At 36.9% G+C, this 12,453-nt stretch overlaps 1 non-coding gene across 1 annotated transcript; it reads right to left on the bottom strand.

Moving 5' to 3' along the window:
- Positions 1-12,023: 12,023 nt before the first annotated feature.
- LOC115868486 lies at positions 12,024-12,153 on the bottom strand. Its single transcript, XR_004045620.1, has one exon. It is a non-coding gene; the product is annotated as a small Cajal body-specific RNA 24 (non-coding RNA).
- Between the last annotated feature and the right edge of the window lie 300 nt (positions 12,154-12,453).

The raw sequence follows: 12,453 nt of genomic DNA, 5'->3' as shown, positions 1-12,453 counted from the left end.
AAGAATAGTACATCATGAACTTGCAGATTTCATACCTGGCATGCAAGGAAAAATTGCACCATGAAATATAAGAAATCAACATTATGAACCACAAGAAAAGATCAGGAAAGTAAAGATATCACTGCATGTTTTAAAGGTATTTGACAAGATGAAAATTATAGAATAAAATCCCCTAACAAAATAGTACTAGAGGGGTAATTCCTCAATATAATAGAAGACATGTGTACAAAATCAAGGCACTTTCAATAGCTAGATGCTGAAAACATTGTCTTTGTTCATAGGTACCACATAAGAATGCCCTTTATCACATTCAAATTCATCATTATGCTGGAAGTCTTAGCCAAAGGCATAAGGTCCAGAGGAAATATGAAAGGAATCCAAAATTGCAAGAAAAGAAAACTCTATTTTGAGATAAGGAGGTACTATGCAGACCCTTAGACCAATGGTAGAGAACTGAGATCCAGTAGTAAATACATAAACCTACAGGCAGCTGTTACTGGGCAAAGAGCCAAAAAAAGCTAAATGGGGTCATGATAGTATCTTTAATAAATGGTGTTACGCAAAATGGATATCTATTTGCAGGGTGACACCCTTGCTCTTCAACAGTTTAAATAGTTCTTATGAATCAGATTTGCCAAACACAGAATACCATTTGATTTCTTGACTATTGCTTTCATGAGCACTGACTGCGGATCCAAGGAAAATGAGATCCTTGACAACTTCAAGCTTTTCGTTGTTCATCATGATTTTATCTATTGGATTATTTGTGAGGATTTTTGTTTTTCATTGAAATGCAATCCATACTGAAGCCTGCACACCTTAATCGTCATCAGCAAGCCATCTTCAGCAAGGAAGGTGTGCCATCCACATAGTGGAGATTGTTAAGAAGCCTTCCTCCTGTCCTGATGTGTGGTTCTTCTTCCTATAATGCAGCTTTGCTGGTCATTTGTTCAGATTAAATAAATACGAGGAAAGGATCTAACCCAGACACACATATTGCATAATTTTAATCCAAGAAGTATTCCCGTGTTCTGTTCCCAGACTGTTTCCGTTCATATGTATGTTCTGCATGAAAACAATGAAGTGTTCTGGAATTCACACTCTACTCAAAATTATCTGTAGTTTTTGTTATGTTTCTTTAATAATTCACATAATTTAATGTTTTTACATAGCCAGCCAGCACAGGTAAGCATCTTTCTGGTATTCTTTGGCTCAGCTGTGATCTAGTTGACCTCAGAATTGATGTCTTACGTTCTGCCTTCTCTTCGGAAGCAGGTTTGAATTTTTAGCAGCTCCGTGTTGATGTACTTCTGCAATCATTTCTGAATAGTCATCAGCAACAGTTTACTTGCATGTGATATTTATCACATTGTTCTATAATTTCTATATTATGTGGGAATTTTATCTGAAATGGGTACAAGTATGAATCTCTTCCAGTAGGTTAACCAGGTAGCCGACTTCTAAATTTCTTGGCATAGACGAATGTGTGCTTCTAGTGCTGTGGAATCATTTCAATGGGTATTCTGTCCATTTGTGGAGCCCTGCTTTTTGCTAATGCCTTCAGTGCAGTCTGTACTTGTTCTTTCAGCACCTTCAGTTATTGATTAGATGCTACATCTTGCCATGGTTAAATGTCCTCAGCTCTTTTTGATACACAGATTCTGTTTATTCCTTCAATCTTCTTTTGATACTTCCTCTATCACTCAATAGTTTGCCCATGAATCCTTCAATATTATAACTCAAGGCTTGAATATTTTTCTTCAGTTCTTACAGTTTGAGATATACTGAGCATGTTCTTTTTTATTTTAATCTTCATCTTCGTCATTTCTTCCATTTGCCTTGGTTGCTCTGTGTTCAAAAGCAAATTTCATATTCTCGTCTGACATCCTTTTTTTATGTTTTCTATCTTGTCCTTTTAATGACCTTTTGCTTTCTTTATGTATAATGTCCTGCAGGTCATCAAGAATTTGTCTTGAGACGTTCTTCAAATTTTGGTAGGATATACTCAGGTTTGTATTTTGGCTCTCATGCACTTGGTTTAATTTTATTCAACCTAAACTTGAACTTACATTGGAGCAATTGATGGTCTGTTCAACAGTCAAACTCTCACCTGTTTTAGCTAATCTGAGTTTTTCTTTTCTTCTGGTATCTTGTATCTTTAGTATCTTCTAGAGGTGTAGTCAATTTGATTTCTGTACTCCAACTAGTGAAGTCCATACATACGACGGTCCCTCACTATGCTTTAGAAAAACAAGTGTTTGCAATGAAGTCATTGATACTGCAACATTCTATTAGGCAATCACCAGATTTGTTTCTATCACCAAGACCATATTTTCTACTCATTGTCACTTTCTCTTTCTTTCCAACTTTTATTTTTCAAGCACTAATAATTATTATAGCATCTGGATTGCATGTTTGATGAATTTCGAGCTGAAGAATTTAGTGAAATTCATCATTTTTTTCATACTAGCTTTAATGGTTGGTGCATAGTTTCATTTTGTATTTTATTACATAATTGAATAATACTTGTATGTAACTGGATTTCGTAGTATGTGTATAGGATTTATCTTCCCAAAGACAGCATAGTACTTTACAATAGGTTCTGAAATGTGCTTTTTGATCAGGAATGGTTACCATTCTTCTTGAATTTATCATCCCCAGCATAGTAAACTGTGTGATTATTGGATTCAAAGTGGCCAATGTCAGTCTATTTAAGTTCACTAATACCTACTGTATCCATCTTTATACATGTCATTTCATGTTTTTAGACTTTTAATTACAAATATATATTAAAATTAAAATTTTCTATTAAAATTAAAATTTTCTCTTATTAATAGATGCTTGTGGCTGTTTCTTCTTATTTTGAGCCATGATTAATCAGCAATGAAGGTCCAGAAATCTTTATTTCATCCAAATTCACATGGTAGACTCTAATTGGGGAAGGCAGCACTTCCTCAGTTATATTTTGGGTGTCTTCATATCTTTAGGGTTTCTGTTTCAGAACTATATGTGCCAGTATTCTGCTGCTATTCATAAAATTTTAGTAGGTAATCACTCAGAAATTAATTGGTTACTCTTTCTTTGTTGTCTATTCCTAGTCTGGAAGCTCTGCTGAAACCTGTTCACCTGTGTGATCCTTTTAGCATTTGAAGTATTAATGACATAGCTTTCAGCATCAAAGCAATATGCAAATCATTACAGTATGACAACCTGACAGACAAGTGGGGCATGCTCATAATCATTAGTATTGATTCATTAAACAATAATGAGATAATAATTGCAACGTTAAAAAAAATACGAAACTACAAGCAATCAGAAACCAACCCATGCTCATGCAGCTGTGCAATCACTGTGGAAGCAGTGTGAACTTTCCTCAAAAAATTTTAAATAAAAATACTGCACGATCTACCAAGACTTCTAAGAGGCATCTATCCTAGAGAAATAGGAGTCATAACTAAAATAGATATATGCACACCCATGTTGATTACAGGACTCTTTACAATAGCAAAAAGATGAGAAAACTAAATGTCCATGAATGAAAGAATGGCTAAAATAATTTGGAACCATACACACAATGGCATGGTGCACATCGTTAAACTACAATAATGAAGGTGCAAAAAATACCCCAAACCCATAATACGGATAGACTTTGAGAACATTATTCTGAGTGAAATTATTTAATTGCAAAAGGGAAAATATTGTATGAGATCACAACTATAAAAATCAGGGAAAGATTTACATACTACCAAAAACAGCACACACCCATACATACACAATTGGGGTGGTGAGAGAAAGTAATTTACAAGCTCGAAAGTAGAAAAGAGTTAACTTGTATGAAGATTTTTGTCTTCAAAACTTTTTGCCCAGTAGGATCTCTATGAGTCAGAATCTATCCCATGGACCAATTTATATCGGAACATCTAAGCAATGGCCTTGCTTTCTGAGTCTGGGTGTTGGCGATCTTGTCCAGTTTCTGGCTGAAAACTCTTTGGTCCTGTATTCCAGTTCCAGCTTCCAGGCCCTCTGTGGCAGCAACTCTGCCCCATTGAGGGACTGTATTCCCTCAGTCCATCTGAGTGATTCCTGGCTAACCCGAGCAACACCCTCATACTCCAAAACCAAATGGACAAAAAACCAACTCTGAAACCTAGGACCGTGGCTGCACCTTTTGAGATCCGGAAATCCTGTCCCCACTCTTTGAGATATACACAATTCTGCTTCCGGTGAGCCTCCCAGCAGTGCTGCTGATCCTTGAATGGATCCAGGAAGTGTGATTTTAATAGCTAACAGCAAATGTAGGTTCTTTCGTCTGTTTCCTATGTATGAAATTTCAAGAAGCTGACAGTGTTAGCTCTTTTCTTTTTTGGTTCATTCCCTTGGGACTAATCTGAAGTGTTTTTGGTGAATTTGTTGGTTAGATCCATCAGTCACATGATTAATCACATCAAAAGATATTTTATAGAAACTTCCCTGTTAAAAATTCTAGCATGAACGGCTCAAGTAGAAATAAAATGTTTTGTACGAGCCCCCAATACAATTATTTAAAAAAAAATAATTTAGTATGTATGTCCTAAGTTGGTGCAACAGAATTTTCTACATCCTTAATTTTGTTTATATTTCACCACTTCATTAAGAAGATCTCTTTGACTATCACTTTAGTGTAATCAGCAAGAAGACATTGCATGATCACTTAAGATCTTATTAGAAATTTCATCAGTCAGATTTTCACGTTAATCCTTCTAACTGCTACCTTCCACAACACATGTATTCATAATTTTCACAAGCTGTCACCACTGCATAAAAAGTATCCTGTGTGCGCCATTATTCAATCACATGTTCATTACTTTCACTTAAGAGTTTCACCACAAGTGCATTAATGTCCTTTTCTAGTAATATTCTCTTGCCAGTACTCTGGATTCTGTGAAACAATAGAGATGCTTCTCCCCATCACTCCTCCCTTCCTTTGTACCTCCAGTCAGAATTGTCTTTGATGTTCACAGTTTCTATATGGCACTTTAGAACTCTTCTGGACTATACCCAGTATTCAATTGCAAAACTGTTTTACACCATGTAGGTATTTTCTAGAGCAACCCTTTACTCTCAGAAACAAATGATATTGTAGCTATCTAGAGATGCAAGAGCAGAGATACGACAAGAGAATGATATTCGGAAACAGAAATTTGTTATCTCACTATTTGGGCTGCTGGAAGGATATTATCTCTATGGGACAGCTTTCCTTTTGTGTTAATTTGGAAGGAATGTGCTTGTTTTCAATTATTTGTGGGCCTCATGCCCTCTGGAGATCTCAGTGAGCCTTTGTATTCATCTTGTCATGGGTCTAGGAATTTCTCTGCACTGGGATTCTGGATCGAAAGGACATGCAGTACCCAGTTCCTTTTCTCTTTCTACAACTTTTCCCCCATTTCTACTCATTTAAATGTTTCATAGTTCATAATGGATTTCACAAGATATAGCTTAGTCACATAGTGTGTCTCTTGTATTATTATTGTAAGCATCACTATTCGTATCACAATGGCTTCTTCCATGGACTCAAACGTAGTAAACACTTTGAGGATGATGCAGGAGCAGGCAGTATTGCATTCTGCTGTGCAGAGAATTAGTATGCATCAGAAAGAACTCCATGTCACCAACCCTACCTTATTAACATAATAGAGGATGTGGTTTGCAACATAATATGTAATTGCATCACATCACAAAATGGAAGAAAATTACATAATACTGGAAACCACGACTTATCAAAGTTGAAACACAAGGGGGGGGGCATGATTCAGTGAAAAAAATTGTATATCCTATCTTCTATAACTTAATGAGACAGATCACTGTGGGCTGTGTCTTGAGTCATTTGTCTTGAGATAGATGTTTCAAGCCACACTTACGTCACCTCCTAGATCCAGTCCCAAGCTTTAATCTTACATTTGAAAAAGGAAAGAGAATTGAGAGAAAAGGGATCTAAGTATAACCAACAAAAAGAGCAAAGAATGGAATGTATCCATTGAACCTGGGACCTCTGACTGGTGAACCTTCTAGACTCAGACAAATGTAGATCAAGTTACACCTGGACCATATTAAGAGGACACCAAGACTCTTCCCTAGAACTGACCATGTCAATTTGGAATTGTGGCCTTCTAAATTATGGGCAAAAAATGTGTTTGCTAAAGCCATTCACAAGTATTTTTGTGATAGCATCACTAAATATCTTAGACAACTCCTGTAATATACACCTCTCCCCCAAACACCAGGCTTTCTACTTCCATAAAGAGCAACAATCTCAGATACCAATAAGGGCACTTCTTCCCTGCACTGTAGGGTTGCTGTGAACCATAAGAGACTCAATGCCAGTGAGTGTTTTGTTTATGTTTTTGTTTTCATCTCCATCCACACTTTCTTTTATTGTTTTCACCAACAAAGGCTCTGAGGATAAATATTTTCATATAAAAACTAAGATTTCTAAAAGGAATTCCCATTTTATTGACCTTTTCATGTATCTGCATTACTACAACACATGCATGGATCTCAAATTTGCATCCAAAGAGAAAACATTCATTTTTCCAGTCTTCCTCAGTACCTTTTCCCACATCATATGAGTTTTCAAATTGATCCAAATGACACATTATATCAAATAGCAATGTACTGTGTGGCAAGGTGCAGTGGGTTACACACTAAAGTACCCAATTATGCATGAAACTCTGTCAACGTACAGTAGGCTGCTAAAGTTAGCAGTTCAAACATATCAGATGCCTTTTGGGATAAAGTTGAGGCTTTTTGCTCACATAGAGGCTTAGAGTCTCAAAATCCTGTAAGATTTTGTAGGGAAGAGTTCTGCTTTTTCCTATAGAGTCACTAGGAGCTAGAATCCACGTTACTGCAATAGATAAAGGCTGTACTCTTTCGAAGGGAATCACTGGAGCCCTGGTGGCATAGTGTGCTCTGCCTGGGGCTACTAACCTCAAGGTCACCATTCCTACCCACCGGACAATCTCTGGGAGAAAGCTGAGGCTTTCTACTCACATCAAGATTTACAGTCTCAGCAATCCACAGTGGCAGGTCTACTATGTTCTATATGGTCACAATGAATATAATCCACTGGACCACCGTGAGTTGTGAAGGCTCTGAGTCCCTACGTAGAGGAAGGAGGTGTGCTCTGGAGCCTTCCTGGCAGAGGAGGATGCTTATTGGCTAGGTTCTCTTCAGAATATTATGGACATAGTAGAACAATTGTCCAGTAGTTTATACTGCTTAAAACAAAAGAACAAAAAACCAAAATGGGGTCATAAAAATGCAGGCTACACTCCCATATCTAAAGTGGAGACACCATCAGCAGATCAAGCACATCAGCCGCTCTCCTGGAAAACAAATGAACCTGTCTTCTTCTGGAAAGAGTTAGGCTCTACATTCAAAGAGAGAGTTCTATTCTGTCAGCTAGGGTTACCCGTGAGTCAGAATAGACTTGACTGTAATGGGTTTTTATTTTGTTGATTTTGGATGCAAATAGAAAGATTCATAATTTGAATCTATGCAGAGATGCTGGGTCGAATGCCTGGAACTGTCCTTCCAAACATTGTCTCTATGAGAAGCACATAGAGCGGAGTTCTATTTCAACACCTGTGCTAGCCTGGGTACTTTAGAGAAACAAATCCACAGAAACTCATGCATAAGAGAGAGTTTTATATAAAGGTTAAGTGTGCATGAAGAAAACATCCCAACCCAGTGCTGCCCAAGCCCACAAGTCCAACATTAACCCATTAGCCCATATGTCTGACACCAATCCACAAAGTCCTCCTCCATCTCACTAAACAGACACAATGACTCCGACTGCAGGGGGAAAGCCGAATCAGTGAGCATGTAAGCATCTCAGCACTGGCAGGGGTCTCCACACGGCTGCTCCAGCACCCTGGGTTGCATCGGAGTAGGTCCCTGTGGCTTCTCCTCAGGGATGTCTTGCAGGAAGTGAGCCTTGCAAGCTGAAGCAGGGAACTGGCTAAGGCAGCTGCACCCTGGTCCAACCATCACAAAGCAAGAGACCCGAGAACTAGAAAGGTGATGCTCACTGAGCCATTCATCCCTCCGCCTTCAATTAACCCCACATGTTTATTGGCCAGGTTGGCACAATAAACTACCTCAAAACCCATGGGATCTCCATGAGTGGCTTTATGTATGCTAAAGTACTAGTTCACTTTTTTATTTTATAGGTAGCAGGTACCCAAATTATGCTAGTACTAGTGCCATGACATTTTAGCTGTGTAGTCTCAAAGTTGTTCCTACCAAACATACTATTAGATAGTTTCAATCATTCTGAAAAAAATATTATTTTGTACAATAATTTCCTTGGCAAGCTTCCCTTCCATGCTCTAAATTTATTTTTAATCTTCATTAAGTTGCACTCAGTCAACAGTGTTTAGGGGAAGTATTATTTATCCAAAAAATTATAGTAAGTTTTATCAAAATAATAAGTCATTGATATGTTTGGATATAAAAAATCTAGTGGAAATTATTTTTGCATATTAAAGTCAAAGGGCTATTCATCTAACATAGTTTATATTTAAAGTATAACATTTTAAGTAGAAGTGAAATGCTGCACAACCATTGCCATCTCTTTCTACTTTTAAACTATTTGTACTCATGAGATTATTCTTACGTAGGACACAATCAGCTTCAAGTCAGTATTAACTGAAAAAAGACTCAACTAGGTCAAAATTAAGACTTTTTATGTACCTACTTTAGATGTGGAACTGTATCCTGCATTTTTATGACTCTGAATTTTGGCACTATAAACTATTACACCAGTTTTATTAAGACAAAATACTTCTGAACAGAACCCAATCAAATTAACCAAATTAACAGCCATATGAATTACATGCCAAGTACATGCATTCTAGAAATATTGTCTGCTGTTGTTTATAGAAAACTCATTTTTCTTATATATAAAAATATAGAATTTATAGGACAAATATGTTTATTGGCTTACCTTACAAGAGATATGTAACTAGATGTCTGCTAGAAATGCATGTATATTTATATTTATATATGGGCATACCCCCTGAGAGAAAGAAAAAAGAAAGGTCTCCTGGGCAAGCAACTCACTCTGAGTTAGTTACCCAGTGGTGTCACTTGGGAAGGTTCTCTCTGGTCACCATGAAATTTTGTAAAAACAGTTTTGCTCGAACCTCTTTTTTTGTGATGGACGATTCAGGAGGACAGCATGCCGCTGTGAAATTTTGTTTCCTGTTAGGGAGAAATGTCACAGAAACTGTCGTGATGTTGAGCACAGCACTGTAGGGAAAACTCAAGTGTATGGCTGTTTTTCTTGTTTCAAAAAAGGTGAAATGCCGATTGATGACAAACCTCCTCTGGACGTCCGTCAACTTCCTTAACAAATGAAAATGTGGACTCATGTAGATTTGGAGTTCATTCCACCAGGTCAGACTGCTAATCAAGCTTTCTACTTAGAGGTTCTGAAAAGATTGGCTAATGGCGTGTGACAAAAAAGGCCTGATTTGTGGCAGACCGGGGACTGGTTTTGTCACCACAACAATGCACCTACTCAAGCACCCATTTCATTGTTCCAGTTTATGGCAAAAAACCCAAAAAAAACCCAGCATACCGCTCTTGTCCCAAACCTGACCTTGCTCTGCGAGACTTCTTTTTGTTGTTGTGAATGAAGAGGAACATGAAAGAACAGTGATTAGATGATGTAGAAGAGGTGAAGAAAAAAAAGAGGGAGGTGCTGTCAGCCACTCAACAGATTAGTTTGAAAATTGTTTCCAAGAATGTAATCGTAGATTTGGCAAATGTATTAAATGTAATGGAAAGTACTTTGAGGGTTGTAAGGTTGGTTTTTTTTTTTTAAAGTTAAATACATAGTGTTGCAAAAGAATATTCCATTTCTTTTTGGGTTTCCTGTGTGTGTGTGTGTGTGTGTGTGTCTGTATTCACAAATCTCCTCTGGCATTCACTCCTTGAACTATTCATAATTTTACGGACCTTCTGTACACACTTTAAACATTGTCCTCTGCTACAGAGCAATCTTCTTGATATGCTTATATGAGTCTTAGATGATGGTTTCTAGAGCAGTAAAACAAATGAAGCTGTTGATTTTCTTTTTGTTGTTGTTAGGAACCTTTTATGTTAACCAGCATTTTTCACTTTTACATGTAGGTTCTAATATTGTTTTTAGTGGGTACACAGAACCCATGGATGATATTAACAATTATAGGATTTACAAAGGAAGTTAATACATTGCAACGCAAGTGAGAAATGCTCTGTATGCAGTTCTTCAGAACATGTTACAAAGATCCTTCAATGTCCAAAGGGTATTTCATGCTACTGCAAACCTCAACTCAATTTTGCTCAGTTCCCACTTTATGGTCAGCAAACACAGATCCTCCATTTAAGTGTCCATAGGCAAACCACTCCACAAGCCAGAAACCTACCTCCAATCATTCAACTTTATTTGCTCTGTGGGTGGGACATCCACCATTCTGTCTCATTCTATGGCTCCAAGTTCTGTTTTTGTTGTTCATCTGCTATTCCTCTGGTATCAGCTGATATCAAAACTGACTCCTGGAAGATATAAACAACACCCTCCTGTTGGGAGGATGAGTGCCCGGTTCCTCCATTGCCATTTAATGTGGCAATATATGATACTCACCTTACTAACAAGATTGCTGAAGACAAAAGGAGTACATAAGTAAATGTAGGAAGAAAGCTGATGGTGCCTAGCTATTAAAAGAAATAACATCTGGGGTCTTAAAGGTTTTTAGTTAAACAAGCAGTCACCTAGCAGAGAAGCAACAAAGTCCATATGTAAGAAGCACACCAGCCTGTGCGATCATGAGGTGTGAAAGGGAAAAGGTATCATAATTTGAAAAACAAGCAATCAAACTGACATGAAGAAGCGAGACAAAGTGGAGACCCAAAACCAACCTATCTAAAATTAGGACAGCCCCTCACATAAGGGCGAGACAGAAGAGACGATGTAACCAGGGTGCAGTATACCACCAATGAAACACTAACTATCCTCTAGTTCTTTAATATTCCCTCCCCTTACTATTATGGTCCCAGTTTTACCTCATTCATTTTGTTAGTCTAACATATATTCATTTAAATAATGAAGATTGTCTGATACATGAAATCCAAGATAGATAAAACCATCAGAAATAGTAATGGGAGCAATAATCCCCTGGGAGTATGGAAAGAAAGGGAGGGGGGAAGGGGAAACTGATAGCAAAGATGACTGTATAATTCTACTTAAGGGGAACGAATAACGGAATTCTAGGTGAACAGATACAGTGGATAGTGCAACATATAGAAATTATAACTATTGTTATTATTTATAATATAAGAATAAAGGTTCCTAGGGGGCAGGTTGGAAATGAAAGGAGTATGATATTTCACATTTAGTATGCTATTTGTTTTAACCTCTTATTAAATAATAAAATACCAAAATGTGTGATAGAATAAATTAAATAATGAATTCACTCCATCATATACTATAGGGGTAATGACCATAGGTAGCTACTATTTTATTACTCAATTTGAAAAATAGAATGATGTATAAATTTTACTAAGAGAATACTAATTTTACTCGGTGTCATTGTTGAGAATTTAAAAAAAAAAAGAATTTCACGGATACTTGTATTTGTTGCCATGTAAAAAATAAAACAAAGAAAACTATCTATACTGGTGAAATGCACTCCATTATTTAATGTGGCTGTTTTAGATATAGATATTGTTACTATGTCTAAAGGACTTTTGTTGTGCTGATGGGTCTAGATATAAAGATGAGGTAGATACTGATTACATTAAATTACTTAGCTGTGAATAATTTTTAACAGGGTTAATTGTGATTGCTAGCCTACTGGTTATAAATAAGCCATCTCAGAAGAAGGAAGAGGACTCTCACCTTCAGAGAGAGAGAGAAGATTCAAGAATGGAGCATGCTATTTACACCCCAAAATATCTGCACATGGAATTTTCTTGATTCAAGAGTCAGTTGTTTTTTTAAGTGTCAATAGTGGAATGATCCACCCTTTTTACTTGCAAAGGGAGAACAGACAGCTACTATATTTCTCTAGAACATTTATAAAGAATTTTCTTCACCTTGAGAAGAAACTGAATAAGAATAAATGTCCACAGTTTCAAAAATATTAAATTTACTTATTTCTTTTTCCATGGCAGAAATTACTTCTCTGGTTTTTAAAATATTGTTGGTGGTCTTTTCATTCTTACTCTCTATTTTTTTATCTTTATATTATTATTATTTTCTTCTTTCTGTTTTGCTTTTTTATTTCTATTTGGTTTCCAGTTTATGAAGCGCATAAGGAGCGGACACATTGAGCTATCAATGATGCATTGTCCTTTCTGGGACAGGAGTGGGTGGGAAGGGTTAAAGGAATTGGGGAGTAAACAATGAAAGTGGGAGGGTGGAGGGAA

Source organism: Echinops telfairi, unplaced genomic scaffold (assembly GCF_000313985.2).
Source record: "Echinops telfairi isolate 266 unplaced genomic scaffold, ASM31398v2 ScPeMD7_11;HRSCAF=52, whole genome shotgun sequence".
In the NCBI taxonomy this organism is placed as follows: Eukaryota; Metazoa; Chordata; class Mammalia; order Afrosoricida; family Tenrecidae; genus Echinops; species Echinops telfairi.
This window is presented reverse-complemented; position numbering and strand designations above follow the sequence as displayed.